Genomic DNA, 23,027 nt, shown 5'->3' with positions numbered 1-23,027 from the left:
CCAGAAAGTCTCCCTGGCTTCCGGATCCCACGCAGTAGAAATTCGGGGGTACTGTGTCGCGATCCTTACGTCCTTCCCATCTCTGCGCAGCCACATTGCTGGGGCACGACTTCCAGTGCCACCTCCAGAGCCTTACTTTAAAGTTTGGCGGACCCCTGCCCCCCTCACCGTCTGTAGCCTCGCGACCCTTAAGGTTGCCCCACCCTCCCTCTTCGCAAAACTCACCCCGGACTGTAAGCCCGTCGCTACCAGAAGCAGACACTACAGTGCCCGGGACAGGGCCTTTATCAAGTCGCAGGTCCAGCGACTCCTGTGAGAGGGGATCATTGAGGCTAGTACCAGCCCCTGGAGAGCCCAAGTGGTGGTCATCAGGACTGGGGAGAAGCATCGATTACAGCCAGACCATCAACCGGTACATGCAGCTCGATGCGTACCCCCTCCCCCGCATATCTGACATGGTCAACCAGATTGCACAGTATCAAGTCTTCTCCACAGTTGACTTGATGTCTGCGTACCACCAGCTCCCTATCCGCCCGGAGGACCGCCAATACACTGCCTTCGAGGCAGATGGCCGCCTCTGCCACTTCCTCAGGGTCCCCTTCAGTCTTCCAAAGAGTAATGACCAGTACGGGCTGTGGGCCACGTTCCCATACTTAGACAATGTCACCATCTGCGGCCATGACCAGCAGGACCATGACGAGAACCTCCGGCACTTCCTCCACACCGTTAAACTCCTGAACCTCGCCTACAATAGAGAAAAATGCGTCTTCCGCACAACCCGCCGAGCCATCCTCGGCTACGTCGTGGAACACGGCATCCTAGGGTCCGCCCCCTCCTGAACTCCCCCTTCCCCCTGCTGGAACTGCCCCTCCCCCACTGCCCCAAGACCCTGAAGAGATGCCTGGGGCTCTTCTCTTACTACGCCCAGTGGGTCCCCATCTATGCGGACAAGGCCCGTCCACTGATCAAATCCACCATTTTTCCCCTGACGGCTGAGGCCCGACTGGCCTTCAATCGCATCAAGGCAGATATTGCCAAAGCCGCGACGCTGTCGACTAGTCCATCCCATTCCAGGTGCTGAGCGGTGCGTCGGACTTTGCTCTGGCCGCTACACTCAACCAGGCGGGCATGCCCGTGGCTTTCTTCTCCCGTACCCTCCATGCCTCCAAAATTCGACACTCCTCCGTCGAAAAGGAAGCCCAAGCCATCGTAGAAGCTGTGCGACATTGGAGGCCGGCAGGCGATTCACTCTCCTCACTGACCAACGGTCGGTTGCCTTCATGTTCAATAACACACAGCAGGACAAGATTAAGAATGACAAGGTTCTGAGCTGGAGGATCGAGCTCTCCACCTACAGCTATGATATCTTGTATCGACCCAGGAAGCTCAATGAGCCTCCAGATGCCCTATCCCGCGGTACCTGTGCCAACGCACAGGTAGACCGACTCCGGGCCCTCCACAATGACTTCTGTCACCCGGGGGTCACCCGTTCCTTTCACTTCATCAAGGCTCGCAACCTGCCTTACTCCATCGAGAAGATCAGGACCGTGACCAGGGACTGCCAGGTCTGCGCAGAGCGCAAACCGCACTTCTATCGGCCAGACAGAGCACACCTGGCAAAGGCCTCAGCATCGACTTCAAAGGGCTCCTCCCCTCCACTGGCCGTAATGTGTACTTACTCAACATCGTTGACGAGTACTCAAGATTCCCCTTCGCCATCCCGTGCCCTGACATGACCTCTGCCTCTGTCATCAAGGCCCTGCAGTCTTTTCACCCTGTTCGGTTTCCCGCCTACATCCACAGTGATTGGGGTTCCTCCTTTATGAGCGACGAGTTGCGTCAGTTCCTGCTCAGCAAGGGCATCGCCTCGAGAAGGACGACCAACTATAACCCCCGGGGAAACGGACAGGTGGAGAGGGAGAACGCGACGGTCTGGAAGGCCGTCCTCCTGGCCCTACGGTCTAGAAGTCTCCCAGTCTGCCGCTAGCAGGAGGTCCTCTCCGACGCGCTCCACTCCATCCGGTCGCTCCTGTGTACAGCCACCGAGACTCCTCATGAACGGATGTTTGCCTTCCCTAGGAAATCCACCTTCGGAGTCTCGCTCCCGTCCTGGCTGGAAGTCCCAGGGCCCGTCCTTCTCCGGAAGCTTGCGAGGAGCCATCCAACCGACCCACTCGTCGAGAAAGTCCTGCTCCTCCATGCAAACCCACAATATGGGGCAGCACGGTAGCCTTGTGGATAGCACAATTGCTTCACAGCTCCAGGATCCCAGGTTCGATTCCAACTTGGGTCACTGTCTGTGCAGAGTCTGCACATCCTCCCCGTCTGCGCGTGGGTTTCCTCCGGGTGCTCCGGTTTCCTCCCACAGTCCAAAGATGTGCAGGTTAGGCGGATTGGCCATGCTAAATTGCCCTTAGTGTCTAAAATTGCCCTTAGTGTTGGGTGGGATTACTGGGTTATGGGGATAGGGTGGAGGTGTGGACCTTGGGTAGGGTGCTCTTTCCAAGAGCCGGTGCAGACTCGATGGGCCGTATGGTCTCCTTCTGCACTGTAAATTCTATGAATGCCTACGTGGCACACCAGGACGGGCGGCAGGACACAGTCTCCCTTTGGGATTTGGCACCTACAGGTTCCCCAGCGACCATCACCACCACCCCCGACCCTACACCATCTTCCCCTACCCCTGCCCACCTATCTCATGAACTAGCACCCGCAGGCCCACCGGCGACAATCATCACCACCTCCGCCCTGACACCGCCCCGCCCCTTCACCGACTCAACATCTGGGTGAAGAGGAAGACAACACGCAACGGACGCGTGCCCACACCACAGCCGCGACTGAGGTGATCACGGCGGAAGGTCAAGGCCCCCGACAGACTTGACCTTCAAGACCATTTCACCCCTGCCAGACTCTTTTTTTAAACAGAGGGTGAATGTGAAACCACGGTGTTGCATTGTATGGCATTGTGTTGTGTTGTACATGCCTGGACTTGTCCAGGCTGGCTCCGCCTGTGGCTCCACCCCTCGGGCTTGTATATAAAGGTGACAAGTCCCGCCTCCGACCCAGTTTGGGCCCAGAGGCAGGAGGCTTGCTGTTTAGTGTATTAAAGCCTCAGTTACGTTCATCACTCGTCGTGTGTTTATTGATGGCATATCAGATATTTTTTAAATAAATAAATAATTTGCTTTCTATGACAGTGAGCCTTAGGAACTCCTTAACCTTTACCCTACTGCAGCGTTGCCATGACACCACAAACTAACCATCTTCAAGTCTCAGTAAATACAATTGTCAAACTAACCTGTTCCGCGACTTTCAAAATGTCAACGGGAGGGCAAGCGATTACATTTGTAAACACAACCAATAATTAGAGAAATAAACAAATGAAGGTGATTCAAACGGTTGAAATTAAATTGCAATCCTACAGGCACAAAGACCCAGGCATGTTGAGTTCTCTGCTGCTTGTGAGTTTCTCTTTACAATATTGCAGCTCGACCATGTTCTAAGCTGCCCCCTTTTCCCCCGCAAGGCACAAGTCTGCTTTCTTATTCCTTCAATAGCGGATAACCTCCGGAAAACACCAGCCACACAGCAGTGCTCAGCACGGAGGAGGAAGTAGTGGAATTAGGGGCAGACAATGTGGAACACTGGCAATGAAGTCAAGACCGTTTGCCTCTTCACATGATAACAATCTAGCAGCATGAACATCCTCTTTCATAATCTGAAGGTTTTCATTTTTATTTTTTGCCTTGGGTTTTTCATCTCCTGTGTACTCTGTGAGAAGGTGGCTGAGTGGAAGCTCACTAAATACGTTCCCTTACACTTGTGGTGCAACAATCTATTCAGCACAGATAAGCCCCTTAGAAATGAAGGAGAGTTTAATTCAGACTTTGAGTGACAGCAGGAAGATTTATCCCTCTGCCACACAATACCGCTTTTTCTGCTTTAATCTTACTGAGACAATGACCTGTTTTTTAGGCCCCATCTTGTGGCTTTCCCACGATGGAGAGTGATTAGCGGGGCTGGACTGGATGCTGGCCACTATCTCTCATTTAATGTGCTTGAACACTAACAGGATCAGCAGGGAAAAGTCTAGGCCAAGTGCATTGACAATCAAGAGACAGGAATGCCAACTTGGAAATGGCAACTAGCCTCTTTGTTTTTGGACAGGTTGTGGAAGAGAAATAAATTCACACAGGAAGTGATATTACAAAAAACACAACACCCATAGTCTAGAAACAAAAAAAGCATTTGCTCCAAGATAATTCTTTTCACATGACGAAAGAAGAAAATAGATTTGTCACGGTGTTAAGATAATAGCCTTTTAAGACATGTAAGGCAGAACTTATTGCCGTTCCTCAGGACAGGTTTGGTGGCCAGGCAGGAGGGTGGTGGGTGGGTGGGTAGGACCCCGCTACCTATCCACCTCCATCCCAATTTAAGGCCGATGCATAGCCTTCCCTGCTCTGCTGCCAAGAAAGGCCTTTAAGTAAACAATTGGTCAGCCATTAATTAGAGCAATATTTAATGGAGGTGATGGGAGTCTTGCCCACCAGATGAAGGCAGCACGGTAGCACAGTGGTTAGAACAGTTGCTTCACAGCTCCAGGGTCCCAGGTTCAATTCCCGGCTTGGGTCACTGTCTGTGTGGAGTCTACACATTCTCCTCATGGCTGTGTGGGTTTCTTCTGGGTGCTCCGGTTTTCTCCCACGGTCCAAAGATGTGCAGGTTAGGTGGATTGGCCATGCTAAATTGCCCTTAGTGTCCAAAAAGGTTAATGGGGTGACTGGGTTACGGGGATAGGGTGGTAGTGTGGGCTTAAGTGGGGTACTGGGTTACGGGGATAGGGTGGTGGTGTGGGCTTAAGTAGGGTGCTCTTTCCAAGGGCCGGTGCAGACTCGATGGGCTGAATGGCCTCCTTCTGCACTACATATTCTATGATTCTATGGAGAGTGGTTAACAGGACAGCAGTAAGTCTTCCAGGGGATCCAGGACTTCAGGGCCAGGAAGCCAATCACAGGCCGGCATCGCGATTGAACTACAGCATTGCCAGGGAAGCGGTGGCTTCAGCTGGTATGACACCCATCCAAGGCCTACTATCATTGCTGGATGCCAGACCAGAGGTGAATGACAGTGGGAGGGAGTCACAGCGTGGGAATTGTGGGAAGGGAAGGGCAGTAGGCTGGCTGTCGGTGACCCCCCCCCCCCCACCTCAATACCTGGTCTCTTGATCAGGCCATAAATGCCTCTCAATGAGGGCCTCCCCCGACATCCTGCAAGCAATCCTGACAGCGTTTGCTTGTCATGATCCCCACTTGACAAACCCCCTGCTTGCCACTGGTTTCATACCAGTGGTGTCAGGATAAGACTCTTGGTGGTAGTGCACGAGGCCATCCATCGGCCTGCCATTAACTTAATCGGAATAGAGGTGGGGAAAAAGGGGGGGAACCCCACATGCCAACTTCCTGCCAGATTAATGCCACTACAACTATCAAATTCACCATAGGTGAGGGCATTAAATTCTACCCATTCCCTGCAAGTCAAGCCGATTAATGGTTAAGTTTAGAGTCCAGCAAAAAGCTGATGTATTTCATAGCCATTTCTCAATTAACTCATTCCGAATAAACAACAATCCTTTAATGCTATGGGAAACTTTTTCTTAGATCTGTATTCTGTCTCAAATTAGCCAGTGCTAAAATCATCATCTATGAACTGATCTTTCACTTCCCACTGTTAAATGGTCCGATATATTACTGGTCCGAATGTTGACAAAGGTCATTGACTTTGCCAGGAATTGAGCATACAATTGTTCATGGTGTCATAGAAACAGGAGTAGGTCATTTAGCCCCTCGAGGCTGTCCCACCATTCAATGAGATCATGGCTGATCTGTGGCCTAACTCCATATACCTGTCTTTGGCCCATATCTTTGCTTAAAAATCTATCTCAGATTTAAAATTAACAGCTGTTCTAACTTCAAATGCTATCTGTGGGGGAGAGTTCCAAACCTTTACCACCCTTTGCGTGAAGATGTGCTTCCTTACATCTCTCCTGAACAGTCTGGTCCTAATCTTTAGACTTTACCCCTAGTTTTAGAATCTCCACCAGTGGAAATAGTTTATCTTTAACTACCTTGTCTTTTCCTGTTAGTATCTTCAAGATCTCGATTAGATCACCACTTAACCTTCTAATTTCTAGCGAAAACAGGCCGCAGTTGTGAAATCTCTCCTTGTAACTTAACCCCTTTAAGTCCAGGTATAACTTTTGTAAACCTACGTTGCACTCCCTTCAAGTCCAATTTAATAATAATAATAGCTTATTGTCACAAGTATTGTCTTCAATGAAGTTACTGTGAAAAGCCCCTAGTCACCACATTCTGCCGCCTGTTCGGGGAGGCCGGTATGGGAATTGAACCCGCGCTGCTGGCCTTGTTCTGCATTACAAGCCAGCTGTTTAGCCCACTGTGCTAAGCCAGCCCATTCTAATGAAGAATACATCCTCTTGAGGTGTGGTGCCCAGATCTGCTCACAGTACTACTCGAAGTGGGATCAAACCAGGATTCTGTATAGCTGTAGTATAACTTCTGTGTCTTTATACTCCAATCCTCTAGATATAAAGAGTGTGATCCAATGGCCGTGCTGCACCAGAAAAGCAGTTTGCCACTGGTGGGAGCTGGGAGACCACGCTCCCGGGATTTACCCGGCTCGCAATGCCTCACGAGATTCAACGCGATCTCATGAGACATTGTGGTGTCACTTTTTGGCAAATCTACATATTAGAGTGAGACAGCTAGTCCGACTCTAATGAGCAGATTCCCGAGTTAACTGAGGCTTTGGAATTCATTCCCTTCAGCTCAGAGACATCTCGTGAGCACCGTTCAGCATTGGCTTCTCGGCCTTTTGGCTAAGATCAAGTGTAATGTAGATTGAGCCTTTGGCTCAGATCTGGTATCTCTCTCTTGTGGGGACTATGAATTGGATTCAATTTGAATTGGTTTTTGGAGCAGGCGAGGAGCTGGATTAGGGGTTCACCCCTGACCCACACTCTGAGCCCTGGCTTGGTAACTCAGAAAAAGTAATTTTTAAAAATTAATTAATTTTTAAAAAACAGTGGTCTCCACAAAAGGGAACCAGACCCCCCCCCCCACCCCCATTTATGGGGGTCTCCTAGAGTGTCACCTTGCCCACCTTTGAGCAAGGTGGCACTCTGGCACTGCCAGCTGGTATGGGCAGTGCCAGGTTGGTACTGCCAAGGTGCCAAGCTGGCATTTTATGCACATATGCGATTGGGCTGGGGGTGCCCGGCGTGGGTGTTGAGGGGGGGCTTATACTGGGGGTGCCCGGCGTGGGTGTTGAGGGGGGGCTTATGCTGGGGTGGCCGTGGACCCTCCCATAGTGAGTTCGGGCAGGAGGTCGTGGATTGTTTTGGGGGCCTTGGAGATCAGGGCACCATTGTTAAATGGCATCCCGATCTCTCGCTAGAATGGGGAGTTCCGGTGAGCGGATCTCCCCACTGTATAAAACGGGGCTATATGCAGCCTTGGCCGTGCGTTTCCCGTTCAGGCCACTTATACAAAGTGAGTCGCATTGAATAGCTATGTGTTTCTCCGCACTGCGAGTGCTAGGATACACGCGGCTAAACATACTCGCTAGGGGACTTTGTTCCCTTTAGGGAGAATCGCGCCCAAAGTCTAGCATTCCATTAGCCTGTTTAATTATATTCTGCACTTGATCGTGGCATTTTAAAGATCTATAAAGTCAGCATCAATAGCTGTTCCATATGCATGGACAGAAATTGTCATTTAACATCAGCAATAATGACTTTCAGGTTGTAGATCAGGAATCAAAGAATAAGGGCAGCACGGTGGCGCAGTGGTTAGAATTCCTGCCTTAAGGTCCCAGGTTCGATCCCGGCTCTGGGTCACTGTCCGTGTGGAGTTTAGACATTCTCCCCGTGTTTGCGTGGGTTTCGCCCCCACAACCCAAAAGATGTGCAGGTTAGGTGGATTGGCCACGCTATATTGCCCCTTAATTGGAAAAAATGAATTGGGTACTCTAAATTTATAAAAGGAAAAAACAAGGAATCAAAGAATACCGCCTTGTGTGAAAAATGCTTAGCTTTAGAGGGGCGGCACGGTGGTGCAGTGGTTAACACTGCTGCCTCACGGCACTGAGGACCTGGGTTCGACCCCGGCCCCGGGTCACTGTCTGTGTGAAGTTTGCACATTCTCCATGTCTGCATGGGTCTCACCCCCACAACTGAAAGATGTGCAGATTAGGTGGATTGGCCAGGCTAAATTGACACTTTATTGGAAAAAAAGAATTGGATACTTTAAATTTATTTTAAAAAGCAAGAAAAATAAAGAATTTTAAATGGGTCACTGTCACTTGGACATCAACACAACAACATAATGACCGTCGACTTTCTCTGTGATTTCCACAAGGTGATGACAGAAATGACACCGCTCAAGAAGAGACCTGGAGTTTTCCTGTGCGACTCATTAACACACTAGGCAGTGTGCGTTTATAGAATGATATAATCCCTACAGTGAAGGAGGAGAGCATTCAGCCCATTGAGTCTGCACCGCCCATTCGAGTGAGCACTCAAACCATGTCCCCCTATCCCCGTAACCCCACAGCCTAACCTGCACATCCCTGGACACTAGGGCTAATTTAGCATGGCCAATCCACCTAACCTGCACATCTTTGGGCTGTGGGAGGAAACCGGAGAACCCAGAGGAAACCCACGTAGACACAGGGAGAATGTATAAACTCTCCACGCAGACAGTGGCCCAAGGCCGGAATTGAACCCGGGTCCCTGGTGCTGTGAGGCAGCAGTGCTAACCACTGTGCCACCATGCTGTCTGCTCTAGCTCAGTTGGCTTCCTCTTCAAATACTTTCCACCTACCATGTATACGTTTGAACTTGCCTGCATCCTGCAACTCCCATGGTGAATTTGGCCAAATTTACATTTATTTCTGAAGTTTGCTGGAGCATCAATGCTGACCTTATAATTGGTTCAAGAGCTTCAAAACCAAAGTTGGGCTTGGAACAAAAATGGGGTTCCCTCTCATGATCGCTAGAGGTCCACAGCTAAAATTGGAAGATAGAGCAAGAAAGGATGGGATTGAGCTGGGTGGCGATGAGACCTTCTTTCCTTACTGGAGCAGCTTACCACTCACAGTGCTGACTTACACATGATGAATGTCCATTTGGATGAGGGAATGTAGCTTTGAGGTGCCAGAACAGAACAAAATAACCTCACCAAGTCAGTGCCTTTTTTTTGGCGGTGGGGGGGGGCTGGTTCCCAGGTTTGTACATTGTGTACAAACATTCGATTCTCAGTTCCATTCACCTTGATTTCATTTTCAATGAACACTTAAAAATAAAATATCTATCTATGTCCCCTATTGACAGCAATGCTCATTCCTTTCCATGGAGAAAGTCTCTCTAGAAAGAAACTGTTGGTTGCTGTGACCATAATTCTAGCACTGGTCATTACAACTTAACCTACATCATTGGCTTTGCATCCCTACCCCAAAATATTTTGCAGCTGAACTACAAGCTCTCTTCTTCAGATATCTGTTAAATAGGGTTTTGTTCAGTCAGAAAATGCGCCCAGCATTTTCACTGAACCTCACAGACCAAACCGTTGAATTTGACCCTCGCTTTGTGCAAATTAGCTGATCTTGGAAAGGGAGATTGTGGAGATTAAGCAATTAGTTTCAGCATTGTTAAGACCAATGGAAAAAAAGAATTGTGCTCCATATTTCATTCCTATTGAAAAGTTAGTAGAATTCATGTGAAGACTAGATTGGACCTTGTGTGTTTTCCTGGTCAAATTATCTGCCAATATCCCCGGTGAATTTTCACTTATGGAGGAGAACCATTTGGAAGAAGTGTCAGAAAGCAAGTATTGCACATGGAATCCTATCCAAGATGCCTTTAACAAAATGTTACCAAAATGCACATCTTTGGGTTGTGCGGGTGAAACCCAAGCAAACATGGAGAGAATGTGCAAACTCCACATGGACAGTGACCCAGAGCCGGGATCGAACCTAGGACCTCAGCCCTGTGAGGCATCAGTGCTAACCACTGAGCCACAGGTGGCAGATATGCAATTTGGAACCTGCAGCCATTTGCTTTCCCCCTCCCCCTTTTCCTTCGCAGGCAGGACTTCCAGATCTGGGTCTCCACATCCATTTTGTAATGGTGGAGAGGCTCTCCACCTTTATAAAAATATAGACCAAAGAGTGAATACACTGGAGAGCCAGTCATCACACTGAACGGCTCTGATCGGGCTTCTCGAGGAGAATTGCAGAACATTATGGGGAGTAAGCCAGGAGCAGGTACCTGACTCAAAATAAATACCACATTGTATTGTGAGGAGCGATATTGGTGATTTAACAGGCGAGACAATAACGAAAAAGCATAGAAATTCCATAATTAACTAATAGTTGGTGTGCTGAATGTGGAGGAGCCAAGATAGAAAAGATGAGCAAACGAGGCTTGCCTACTGATTTCATTGAAATGAATACTGTGCACGCATCATGAATATATTTTGGTTCTGCCAACTTTGCCAAGGGTACAGATAATTGAGGAAATGCTGACTCTTTATTTCAATTTTCACCCATTTTTCCTTTAAAAACATTGACTCATCCGTAGATCTCCAATACTATACCAATTCTTCACATTATCCTAGATAGCAGTTGTTGGTAGACTGCTGGATATTTTGAGGTGTTCAAGGTGCCAACCCTCACATTCAAAACGGTTGTCATTGCTCAAATTCATTAATTTGAGCAAACAGACATATCCAGCTTTGCTCTCCCTTGAACTTTCTCATATTAGTAGCTACTTAAGACATGCGAGTATCTTCAAGGTACTTTTTTTAAAGTTTAAATGAGTGAATGTCGGCTTCTTTCAGTTTGTTCCTCAATACATCATGCATGTTATTTGATATGCTCATCGCATTGTTCAACTCGGCTCCTATGAATTACTTCTCAAGTCAGTTGGTATTTGTATCAAAGTCAACATCCAAAAGCTTTCCAACAGGAAGAAAACAGTGATTCAAAGTAGAAAAATAGATTCTACACACTTAACACTCACAATGCTATCTGAGCCTCATCATTGCGGAATAAAGTGCGGTAGAACAGGACGGTCTACAAATGCTATCATCTTATAAAACAGGTCATTTGGGGTGCTGTCACTGGTAATCTAAAAAAGTTGAACATTTCTTCGCATGGACAAAATTGTTTAGCACAGTGCTGTAGTGTTGAGCCCTGCCCTGGCAGCTTCTCACGGGGTGCTGATAGGCTAGCACCTTACCAAGTCATCAAATTCTCAGGTTGCTTCAGAAGCTTAATTACTTTTGAACTGCAGTCACTGTTGTTGTGTATGCTGAGGTGAAAGTCGTCTGCGTGATCAATGCTCTGCACACAGTAATGAGATGGGCAACCAAGTTATTTTTTGATGGTGGTATATATTTAGGGAGGAATGTTGGTGAGGATGCTAGGACAACACATACTGTGTGAAAAATTCAAATAGGATATTTTCAGATCATTGGGCAATTGAGTTCAAGAATAGTGCTGAATATATGAATGCTCTATCTCTTAATAATTGATATCCTAGGAGAAAATAAAAGATACCCGTTGCTGAAATATGCAATAGCAGTATCATTGAATAAGCAGGGCCATATAACTCGTGTGAAAATCACTGGTCCTTCAGGAAGGTATCCCTCTCTTTCTCTCACCCAAGAAATAAGAATTATGTTGTTCACTTGGTGGGGTTCAACGGTTGGCCTCAAGGCCTCTAGGCTCGAGAAATTACTATCCAGTGCATCTTGCTGGAAAATAATCACGTGTGTGTAGAATATTTGTCTCCATTACCTGCCTCCTTGCTAGAATGTGTATTAGCTGCTCTCCAATGTACGTACATACATACATACATACAAGAGGACAGCTAATACATGTTCCAACAAGGAGGCAGGGAATGGAGACAAAAAGAAACAAATAAACTCCAAGAAGAGTGGGCAGCACGGTAGCACAAGTGGATAGCACTGTGGCTTCACAGCGCCAGGGTCCCAGGTTCGATTCCCCGCTGGGTCACTGTCTGTGCGGAGTCTGCACGTTCTCCCCGTGTCTGCGTGGGTTTCCTCCGGGTGCTCCGGTTTCCTCCCACAGTCCAAAGACGTGCAGGTTAGGTGGATTGGCCATGCTAAAAATTGCCCGTAGTGTCCATAAGGGTTGGGAGGGGTTATTGGGTTGCGGGGATAGGGTGGAAGTGAGGGATTAATGTGGGTCGGTGCAGACTCGATGGGCCGAATGGCCTCCTTCTGCACTGTATGTTCTATGTAATCTATGTAAGAGTCACTGCCCTACATGAGAAATGTTATTCTATTCCTTTATGCGCTGTTTAATTATTAGTAAATTTCTTGTGAGGTTGCTCATATAAGATAACAATGTAGTTAGGAGAGCATTCAGATAATTGCTCAAATGTCACCTACTGGCTGAAATCTACAACGGCACTGTACAGAAAATGTTTACAGACATATTCTTAATTGAAATTCGAATATCAAATGTTGACATAAAAATGGTTGACTCAAAATTTAACAGGAAGTTGCAGAGGAAATATATTAATACACAGGACTTTTAATAACATAAATAGATTAAATATTTAACTTGTTCTTACATATAACATGTGCATTAGATTGGAAGATAAAGTTGACTACTTAGTTATTGATTTAGTTGTGCATTCTCCATATTGGAGTTCACATCTCTCTGGTTAGAAAAATGCACAGGAAGGAGGCCAGTCAGCCCTTTTAACTCTTCCTGAGAAATCCAAGGTGCAAAATAATATTTGCCTTTCTAATAATTGTAAGGTTTATGTTTTTCTGCACAAAAAAATAAAAACAAGACACTCTCTTTGTTCTTTGTCGAGTTATCTATAGTCAGTATCCCTCAGTGATTATCATAACTGATCATGTCAAAATCCAACAAACAGGAAGCTAAAATACATTGGCCCGTGGTAACATGAAAGTTCAAAAGGTTAAATTTAGTCAAATGTTTCTGAAGGAAGTCAGAAAACAAGGTAGTTTTCTCTCCTCTCTAAATCTTAACATTCCTCCAAAATCCTTTTAAAAAGAGATCCCCGTAAAATAAAAGTTTGAACTTCAATCTTTTGTCTTGGAATCTTCCAGAAGTACAGGTGCTTGTTGTTAACGTATCTCATGTTTCAGCTGTGAGAAGTTGAATGGATTCTTATAGAAGTGCCATTGGATGAAATACCTTCAGCCAACCAGACATAATACTTCCTCTTTACACAATGCATCCAGTTTGTTCACCCAAGGCAATGGTGAATAAACCAAATGAAAAGTTAAGCTTACCACGCTATGCTATTCACAAAGTTACCATCCTTTTCTTCTCTTGCCTTTCATTTTTTTCCCTCAGACGTTGTTTCATGCTGTCGTATTTTGCATCACACCAGATGCCCTTTAGTATTTCATCCAAGTGGCTATTCTTCATGAGTAAAACATGGACTATAGGTGTCAGCAGGCTACGGGGCCAAAAAGGACAGTTGAACCTGATCCGGACACCTACATATTAGGATGATTCCTCAATAATTATGAATGACAACATTGGTCAATTTGCCTTATCCGTACCCCTGGACCACTGAGGCCAATTGTATTGTATCTATTGCCACCCTGGATCAGCTATCTCCATCCAGACTGGAAATAGAACAGGGACCTTCCCGGCCCAATAGAACACAACTTTATACTCAGTGAAACATTTCCAATTAAGACTTGGGGGAACCTTTTAAATTGTTCCCCCTTCAAAGCTGTTGGGGCTATTGATGAATATCAATTATAGATGAAGCAGTGTTCAAATATTTTGCCTTCTGAGTCACACAGATATGGCAATCGAAGCCATAGAACAGTTTAGATTACCATTCCTGTTAACATGCATGTCTCTCAATTGCTGTTATTAGTTGAAAGATCTCTCGACATTCTGATTTGGATTTACCTGTCAGTAAAAAGGCAACATTAAAACAGGCCTTTTTCAAATCTCTGGGCACATGAAATTCAAAATGGAGCAGTATAGTGAGTAAGGTATGCAAGGACTAAAATTACTGATTTGGCTAGCTTTCATAAATTAGATTGTTATGCTGTTTGGGCCAAAGATGGCCGATAGACCAGAGATTGAATCCCATGATTATTATAATGACAAGTTGTCAGGTGACCTGTGGAGGGCGAAGGGAACAGAAAAACAGAAGCAAAAGCAATAAAATGTTAATAGGCCCAACAAACTTTTACAATGATGATTATGCTATGTATATAAAATATTTCAAAAAAAGTCTGTACTTGCCAAATACAATAGCTAGTTTGCTTTCATTTTAGCAAGCATGTTGATCAATTTTTAGTCTTTAGTGAATTTCTCACATGTACATCTGTGATTAGGATTAATTCTTAATAGCGGGTGTTAAAATTGCACCAATTATGTTAATTATATTTACCTGATACCCCAGACAACATAATTTAAACAGCTACCAGCTGCAAACTGCAAACAGATTCATATTCGAGATGGAATTAGAATACTATCCAAGAATTGGTCCTTAATTTTTGACCATCAGCAACTGTGACACTGACATCAATTGTTAACTTTACACAGATTCCCTCGAATTCATTCCATTTTAAATTCAGTGGGCTAGATTCTCCATTGCCCAATGCCGATATCGTAATCAGCGATCAGGCGGAGAATCGATTCCGAAGCCTAAATCAGGGCCGACACCGGTTTGACGCACAGTCGGCTATGAACCCCCCCCTCGGAAATGGCATTATCATGTCGAGCAGCGTGCGCTGTTGCAACAGCCCTCCTGCGATGCTCCACCCCCGATGGGCCAAGTTCCTGGCAGCGCGGGACATGTGTGGTGTCAGTCGTGCTGGAACCTGGCGTGGCAGCTGTGGATTGTGTCCAGCGATGTCACACTCGGACAGGATCCATGCCTCTGGCCGGGGGGGTTTCCTCGAGGGTGGGGGGGAATTGGTGGGGGGTGGCCAGGGGGTGGACTGTGGGGTCATGGATGGCTGGTCGGGTCTGCGCACAGCCGATGCCATGTTGTATGGCGCGACCGCTGTAGGTCGGCAGCCATGCGCATGAACGGCCAGCGACCCGGACATTCTCCAGCCATTTTCGGCGCGGGCGCCGGGAGTCTCGGAATCGGTGAGGGTTTCACGCAGAAAGTTTTGTCGTAAAAGACCACACATGCTCCATTAGCGTCAACACTTAGTCGCCGAAACGGAGAATCCAGCCCAATGAGTATCCAGCAATGGATACAGAGGGCAGGATTCTCCGGCGGGGACATCAAAATCGCGTTCGGCGATTGGCCGTAGAATCCGTTGTGGCAAAATAGGGGCGGCGCTGCTTTTGCGATGCTCTGCCCCATCAAAAACAGTGGGCTCAGGGACTATGCCACACGCCGTCGGGACGACACCTGAAGCCCTGCCCGATGCTCCGCCCCGATAGACCGAGGTCCCGATGGCGCCAATCACTTAGGGTATTTTTTTTTCTCCACAGGAAATCAAAAGATCTTCTATACTGTACTATTTGATGGAAAGGTTAGACCATGCAACTCCTCAAGCCTATTCTGTTATTCAATGAGGTATCAAACCCTGAGAAGCTGATGTCTAGAAATAGCACAGGTTAACACTGAAGGTGTAGTACGCATGGACAATTTATAACTTGGCTGCAAGTACAGCTAGGATTTGGTCATTTTAATATGGATGTGTGTGTGTGTGTGTGTGTGTGTGGTTTGGGGGCAGGGGGGTGGTTGTGGCAAGAGAGGGTGGAATCCAAGAAAATGTATAAGTGCAGTTTTCAGCAATTGTGATTTTACAAATCTGTGAAAAAGGGCATCATTGATGATGGTGTGAGAATTTATATTGAAGAGGTAACCAGAGGTAATAACCCTTCATTTTTAACACTTAATTTCATACATCTGGCAGTTTGGAGACTACTGAAATTTTCACTTACAAGCCAAAAATAATGTACTTTGAAGGATTAAAATATATTAAATAAGAAAATAAACATTGAACATGTTTCAACAAGTCAAAATAAATGGCTTATCATCTATTTCATTAACAGATAGACAAATACAAAGACCTGAAACTATGTGTTCAAAACTGAAAACAGCTAAGTAACAGCACATCATCAACCAATGTGACACACACACAAAGAAGCAAAGGTCACAACATGGGCTGTAATAAAATCTTAAAAATGGAAATTTCAGTCTGATTTGTTTAATCCAAGTAAAGCTCATCGCCATTTCCACTGAACTCTATTTCCAAATCCGAGCAATTTTACCACTTTAGTCAGAGGAATGTAAATAAAACCAGTTAGTGCATTCACACAACCTCTTATCTGAGAAAGAAATGGCTGCATCTAGTTTTTAAAAAAACAAATCTTTCAATAAGAGTACAAATTTGACAAGACACTGTTAAGGAAAATTAGTGTTTTAGCAAAGCTACATTTTAGCAGCTTATGCTATATTCAACAAACATAAAATTAAAAGTAACTGTGATTCTCAGAAACCACCAGCTCAACATAAAACATTTCTGCTTCAAGTTTGATCTCAAGCAAGAATGGGAAGAAATAATTGGTTGTAACAGCCTTCAGTTTTAACTAATCTCTTTGGTTCTGAGAGCTTCCCGTGTGCCTTCAAGCTGAACAAATCTCCAAGCCCAGAGGGAAAAAAAAACTGATTTTTCTTATGAAATGATGACAAGCTGGCAAAAGGTTTGTAAAACAGATGTCAATTTAGAAATCTAATTGTTCGCATGTATGGTGAAACAATGATCAGGTTGGAACTTGACGCTCCCAAGTTCGAGATACACTACTCCCTACACTGTTCCTCCTTCCTGTATATTCACTGGGTTGTGATCACAACTCATTGCAGTCTTCACTTCGAAGTATCCTAATGACTGCAGGGCTCATCATTACTCCCAAAGTGTGCTGGTTTCAAAATCTAAACTTGGCATCACCTAAGCAGAATTTTTGTGATTTACTTCATCCTTTCTTTCACTTTTTTCAACCTCAGTCTGAAAGAAAAAAAAATCTCTCAATATTCACCGACCAGCAGTACAAATGAAGTTGGTTACAGTACTGGGAAGGGATGCGACACCTATGCTGCATGGAGTGGTTAGCACTGCTGTCTCACGGCACCGAGGACCCAGGTTCAATCCCCGGGTCTCTGTCTGTGTGGGTCTCCCACAACCCAAAAATGTGTCGGGTAGGTGGATTGGCCATGCTAAATTGCCTCTTAATTGGACAAAAAAATAATTGGGTCCTCTAAATTTATGCTGCATGTTAGGTGGGGAAAAGCAGGATGTGGGATGGGGAGCAGAAAAAAATTGGGAAAAAGGACAAGGAACATTCCAAAGTTATAAAGGGAAACAAGATAGTTTCAAGTGCAGTCTCTTGCATCAAAGCGAGATGATTAAAACTAGATTCTTTCTGTGCTTAACAGGACACGAGGGTCATTATCGGGTGAAGTGATTTCACCTGGTCCCTGGGCATCATCGATCCAGCACCTAATCAGCTCTCCTGCGCCTTTTCCCATTGTTATCACCTGAGCCCTGACACCAGGTCCTTGAGAAATTAAACTGTCACTCACAGTCTTTCACCGGCAGCCTATGGGTGAGCTGACCGGTCATCCAGAAAATTTCAGGGACACTCCAGCACAGCCTGAGTTGGAATAAGAGAGACACGTTTCTGTTGCCCTTCAATAGCCTTTGCCCTAAGCTATGGCCTGACACTGCTGCTATTATAGAGAGTCTCCCTTGTTTCCTTAATGGTTTTTGTATCAAACACGTTTCAGTGAGAAGCAGCCCGCAGGTACAGCATGAAGGGCCACACACACACACACACACCGGGAGCACTGTGCAGGTTCAAGCACTTCTTCCTCCTGCATTAACCCTCAATGTACTCAACATTTTTTACAAGGCAATGTATATTGACCACTTTTCAACCATGTAGCATACTATAAAGGTATGTTTCCATATTTCAAATATTGCCAAGAGAAAAATATATTCTTGACCATAAAGATATTTTATCTGACATTTGTTCTATACAAGTCAAAATAGTTGTTTCCCCTAATTCCTGCCTGCAGTCTCCCTAAATCAACCATGCTTTTCTAACTCTGAGGACAAGATACAGGGGTGCTTTTATGGACGCCAAATAGTTCACTATGTTCCCGATCCCTCCCAGCAGATATCATCAGGTTCACGCCCAGCAAGGGTGTGAACCTACCATTCATTTAAATGGATTCAAATATGTAAATTTAGCTCAACGCTGAAAATTCTGCATATGAAGAATATCCCCACCCGCCGGCGTGATGTGGCGTCAGCAGGAATTACTATTGGTCTCCACAAATGGAGACCAGACATTACGACCATGCATGGGATTCTGAGGCCATTGAAGATCCGTGGTGGTTGGGGATATGGCAGGGCAGCACCGGGGGCAGTGCCAGGAGGCAGTGCCAAGGGGTGGGGCCTGAATGGGGTGGGGCATTTATCCACCCACCTCATAGAGGAGTGTCACTCACTTGCAGAGGGGACAGGACGAGGCTGATGCCTGTGAGGATGGGAGGAGGGGGGACTGATGTGGGTGAGGATGCGGAGGGAGAGGGGGAACTGATGCTGGCGAATTTGGGGGGGAGGGGGGGGGGTGCAAGTCACCTTGATGCCTGTGTGGTGTGTGGGAGGGTGACCTGAACAACAGTGGGGAGAGATTAACCCTTTGTGGTCAAGGGTTGCTGGTGATTCCTTTCTCTCAGAGGATCGCGATCAGATTCCAGCACGATTCACACCAATTTTGGCACCCGAAATGGCACTTTGGGAAAATTCCATCCATTATTGACTTGGTGATCAGGGGCACGATTTAATGGTTTGGCCGAGAATAGCAGAGTGTTTGTCAGGGCTTGCAGCGCCGAGAATGATTCTATCAAACGGGATTTTGTTTCTTTTTAGGCTCTCTGCGTGGAATGCCCCGCCAAGGCCGCGGTTACCTTAATTTGTAAATATTGCCCTGATCTCTCGACCCCTCATGGCCTCTGGACCCCCCAACACCACGATTAGGGGCTCTTTGAGATCTGCCTCACCTCACCTTATAAGGGTACCCCCCAGGCTCGATCCATGGCTTGGGCAGCCTAGTACCTGGGCACCTTGGCCATGCCTCTGCCAATGACACCCAGTCACTCTGGCAGTGCCAGGATGCCACTGCTAGGGTGGCAGCGCAAACTTGCCCAGGTGGCACTGGGAGTGCCAGGGTACCACCCTGCCCAGAGCCCGATCACCCGGGGGCCTCTGATCGCCTGGTTCACGTTTGTGGAAACCAGTGTTAAACGGTGCCCTAGCAAGGTCTCCCAGGTGTGGGCTTTCGATCCCAGGCCTTGGGATACTCTGGTGCAGACATATTTAAGTGAAGCCATCTGCTCACTTAAATATGCAAATCTGGATCCCACCCAGTGAGGGCAAGATTTGGATCGTGACGTCTCACAAGATCTCCTTAGATCTCACAAGATGTCCCGAGTATCATAAATCTCGTGAGAGACCTCCTGATAGATTTTACAGCCTTATCGCATCACCAAGTCGGGCACGATGAGGCTGTATAATTGCACCCTATATTTACTTCCAAGTTTGACCACCCTAAAACATAGTCTGACTTGCCCAAAACGGGACAGGTGTCAAGTGATTTCTTGGAGTTTCAGTGAGCATGGTCCAATATATATATATTTTTTAAATCTTTTCATTGGCATTTCTCATATTTATACACAATTGTACATATACATCACCTTTTTCTTACCCGCGTTAATTTACTTTATTGTACAGAAAGGTTTATTTTGTCTTTCTTTTAATTGGTCCTATATACATTTCACTACCCTCTAGGTCAGTCTATGGTCCCTCTCCCCTCCCGCCCCCCCTCCCTTGCGTACTCCGACTGTCCCTTCCCCCCCCCCCACTTTGGCTTCGACTATGTTTGCTTTTATATCAGGGCGGGGGGCCCCCTCCCTCCTCTTCTCTTCTTATGTGACTTTCCCACTTTTCTTCTGTCTCCTCCCCCCTCCGGGTTGCGCAGTCCTTTGGTTCCTCATCTGTCTTGTTTTTTTTTATTCGTAACTTACTCATCGTTGCTGGTCTTGAACAGGTTTTGGAACAGGCCGACAAACTGCCTCCAAGTATCTAGTAAGCCTTCCTCTGACCCTCGGGTGACGTACTTAATCTTCTCCAGGTGGAGAAATTCCGAGAGGTCAGCGAGCCAGTCTGCAGCTTTGGGTGGTGCTGCCGATCGCCAGCCGAGTAGGATTCTCCGGCGTGCGATTAGGGAAACAAAAGCACTGGTTAGCCCCCTTCCCCATATGTAGTTCTGGCTGCTCCAATACCCCGAAGATTGCCAGTATCGGGCATGGCTTCACCCTCACCAGCACAACCTTGGACATTGCCTCGGAGAATGCTGCCCAGACCCAGCAAGTTTGGGACAAGTCCAGAACAAGTGGGTGTAGTTGGCCGGGCCCCTCTGGTACCGCTCACATTTATCCTCTACCCCTGGGAAGAACCTGCTCATTCGGGTTCTGGTGATTAGGTTGAGCCTTGAGCAGGAGGAGGTGGAGTTAGCCCTGCTCAGTGCTTCACTCCAGAGTCCCTACCCTACCTCTGTCCCCAGTTTGTCCTCCCATTTTTGTCTGGTCTTGTCCAGTGGTGTTTGAGCTCTGTCCAGTAACTGTCTGTATATTTTCCCACATAGTGCCTCCTCCTTGCCGCTTGTGCCTATCAGATCCTCTAATAGTGTGCTTTCTGGGGCCCCGGGGTACCTTACTGTCTGCTTGCGGAGGAAGTGCCTTATTTGGAGGTGCCTCATTTCCTGTCCTTTTGTTAGTTTCCACTTCCTCGTCAGCTCGTCCAATGTCGCCAGTCTGTGCCTACGTAAAAGTCCCCGACCATCAGTGTGCCCCCAACCCACCTCCATCTTTTGAAGGTGTTGTCTAGCATGGCTGGGGGGAATCTGTGATTGCTGCAGATGGGGGCCATTTTAGTCAGTTCGAAGTGTTGTCTCAGTTGGGCCTACGTTCTCAGCGTGGCCGCTACCACTGGGATCGTTATGTATCTTGTTGAGGGGGATGAGAGTGCTGCTGTGGTCGTTCCTTTACAGGAGGCCTCCTCCATCTGTACATACTCTGTGCCGGGTTCGTGTACCCATCCCCTCACTCTTTCTGCCGTTGCTGCCCAGTAGTAGTATTGTAGCTTCAGTAAAGCCAAGTCCCCTTTGATTTTTCTTCTTTGCAGCGTTGGTTTGGGAATTCTCAGATTCTTAACCCCTCAACACAAACGGCATGATTAGACTGTCTACATTTTGGAAAAAGGCCTTGGGGATGAAGATCGGGATGGATCTAAACAGGAAGAGGAATCTTGGCAGTAAGTTCATCTTGATCATCTACACTCTCCCCGCCAGGGAGAGTGGGAGTGAGCCCCACCTTTGTAGGTCCTTTATTACTTCCTCCACCAGGCTGGTCAGGTTCCACTTGTGGATCTGTGTCCAGTCTCTGGCTATCTGGATCCCCAGGTATCGGAATCTGTTCTGGGCCGTTTTAAACTTGAGCCCTCTAGCTCTGTCCCTCCCCCATTTGGGTTCACTGGGAATGCCTCGCTTTTGCCCAGGTTACCTTTGCAGCCCGAAAAGGCTCCAAACTCCTTCAGGACCTGCAGTATTGCCTTCACTCCCTCCTGTGGCTTCGAGACATAGAGGAGCAGGTCATCTGCACAGAGTGAGACTCTGTGCTGTCTGTCTCGCCTCTGGATGCCCTTCCAGCTTTTCGCATCCCGCAGGGCTATCGCTAGGGGTTTGATCGCTAGCATGAACAAGAGTGGGGACAGGGGGCAGCCCTGCCTTGTTCCTCTCTGTAGCTGGAAGTAGTCAGAGCTGGTGGTGTTAGTTTGGATGCTCGCTTTGGGAGCGTTGTACAGGCGTCTCACCTAGGCGGTGAACCCTGCACCTAGCCCAAACCGTTCCAGTACCTCGAGGAGGTACTTCCATTCGACTCTGTCGAAGGCCTTTTCTGCATCCAGGGAGATGATCACCTCGCTGCCTACCCTTGACATAGCCCGTTTGGTCCTCTGTGACCACCTCTGGTACGCAGCCCTCCAGCCTTTTGGCCAGGACCTTTGCGAGTATGTTCGCATCCACATTCAGCAGTGAAATGGGTCTTTATGATCCACATTCCGGCGCGTCTTTATCTTTTTTGGGTATCAGTGAAATTGTGGCCTGCGCTAGTGTGGGGGGCAGGGTGCCCCTCACCAGTGAGTCCGAGAACGTGTCCCTTAGCTGTGGGGCCAGGACTGGTGGAAATTGTTTTGTAGAAGTCCTCCTGGTGCCTTCCCCGCCTGCATGGAGCTGATGCGCTCCATGATTTCTCCCAGATCTATTGGTTCTTCCAGCTCCCCCCCTTCTGTCTTCCCCCACAACTGGTAGTTCCAGTCCGTCTAGGAACTGTTTCATCCCCGCATCCCCGCTGGGGGGCTCGGAGGTGTACTGTCCCCGGTAGAAGGCCTCAAATGCCTGATTGACCTCCTTTGGTTCTGTTACCAGTCTGCCTTTGCTATCCTTTACCTGCACTATTTCCCTCGTGGCTGCCTGCTTCTCGAGTATGGTCCAATATGATCAAGACCTGGGGCGTCATTCTCCGACCCCCCGCCGGGTCGGAGAATGGCCGTTGGCCGCCGTGAATCCCGCCCCCGCCCCCGCCGTAGTCTCCGCTCCCGGAGATTGGGCGGGGCCGGGAATCCAGCCGCGCCGGTTGGCGGGACCCCCCGCTGGATTCTCCGGCCCGGATGGGCCGAAGTCCCGCCCAGGAATTGCCTGTCCCGCCGACGTAAATCAAACCTGGTATTTACCGGCGGGACCAGGCAGCGTGGGCGGGCTCCGGGGTCCTGGGGGGGGGCGCGGGGCGATCTGACCCCGGGGGGTGCCCCCACGGTGGCCTGGCCCGC

General features: G+C 47.6%; 1 protein-coding gene and 1 non-coding gene across 13 annotated transcripts in view; one reads left to right on the top strand and one right to left on the bottom strand.

Moving 5' to 3' along the window:
* The window catches only part of prdm16 (PR domain containing 16), a 1,047,324-nt gene that overhangs the window by 910,947 nt on the left and 113,350 nt on the right, over window positions 1–23,027 (bottom strand). The window lies entirely within an intron of this gene.
* LOC140393422 (U2 spliceosomal RNA) lies at window positions 6,879–7,072 on the top strand. Its single transcript, XR_011935607.1, has one exon. It is a non-coding gene; the product is annotated as a U2 spliceosomal RNA (small nuclear RNA).

This window comes from Scyliorhinus torazame, chromosome 16, assembly GCF_047496885.1.
Source record: "Scyliorhinus torazame isolate Kashiwa2021f chromosome 16, sScyTor2.1, whole genome shotgun sequence".
Classification (NCBI taxonomy): Eukaryota; Metazoa; Chordata; class Chondrichthyes; order Carcharhiniformes; family Scyliorhinidae; genus Scyliorhinus; species Scyliorhinus torazame.
This window is presented reverse-complemented; position numbering and strand designations above follow the sequence as displayed.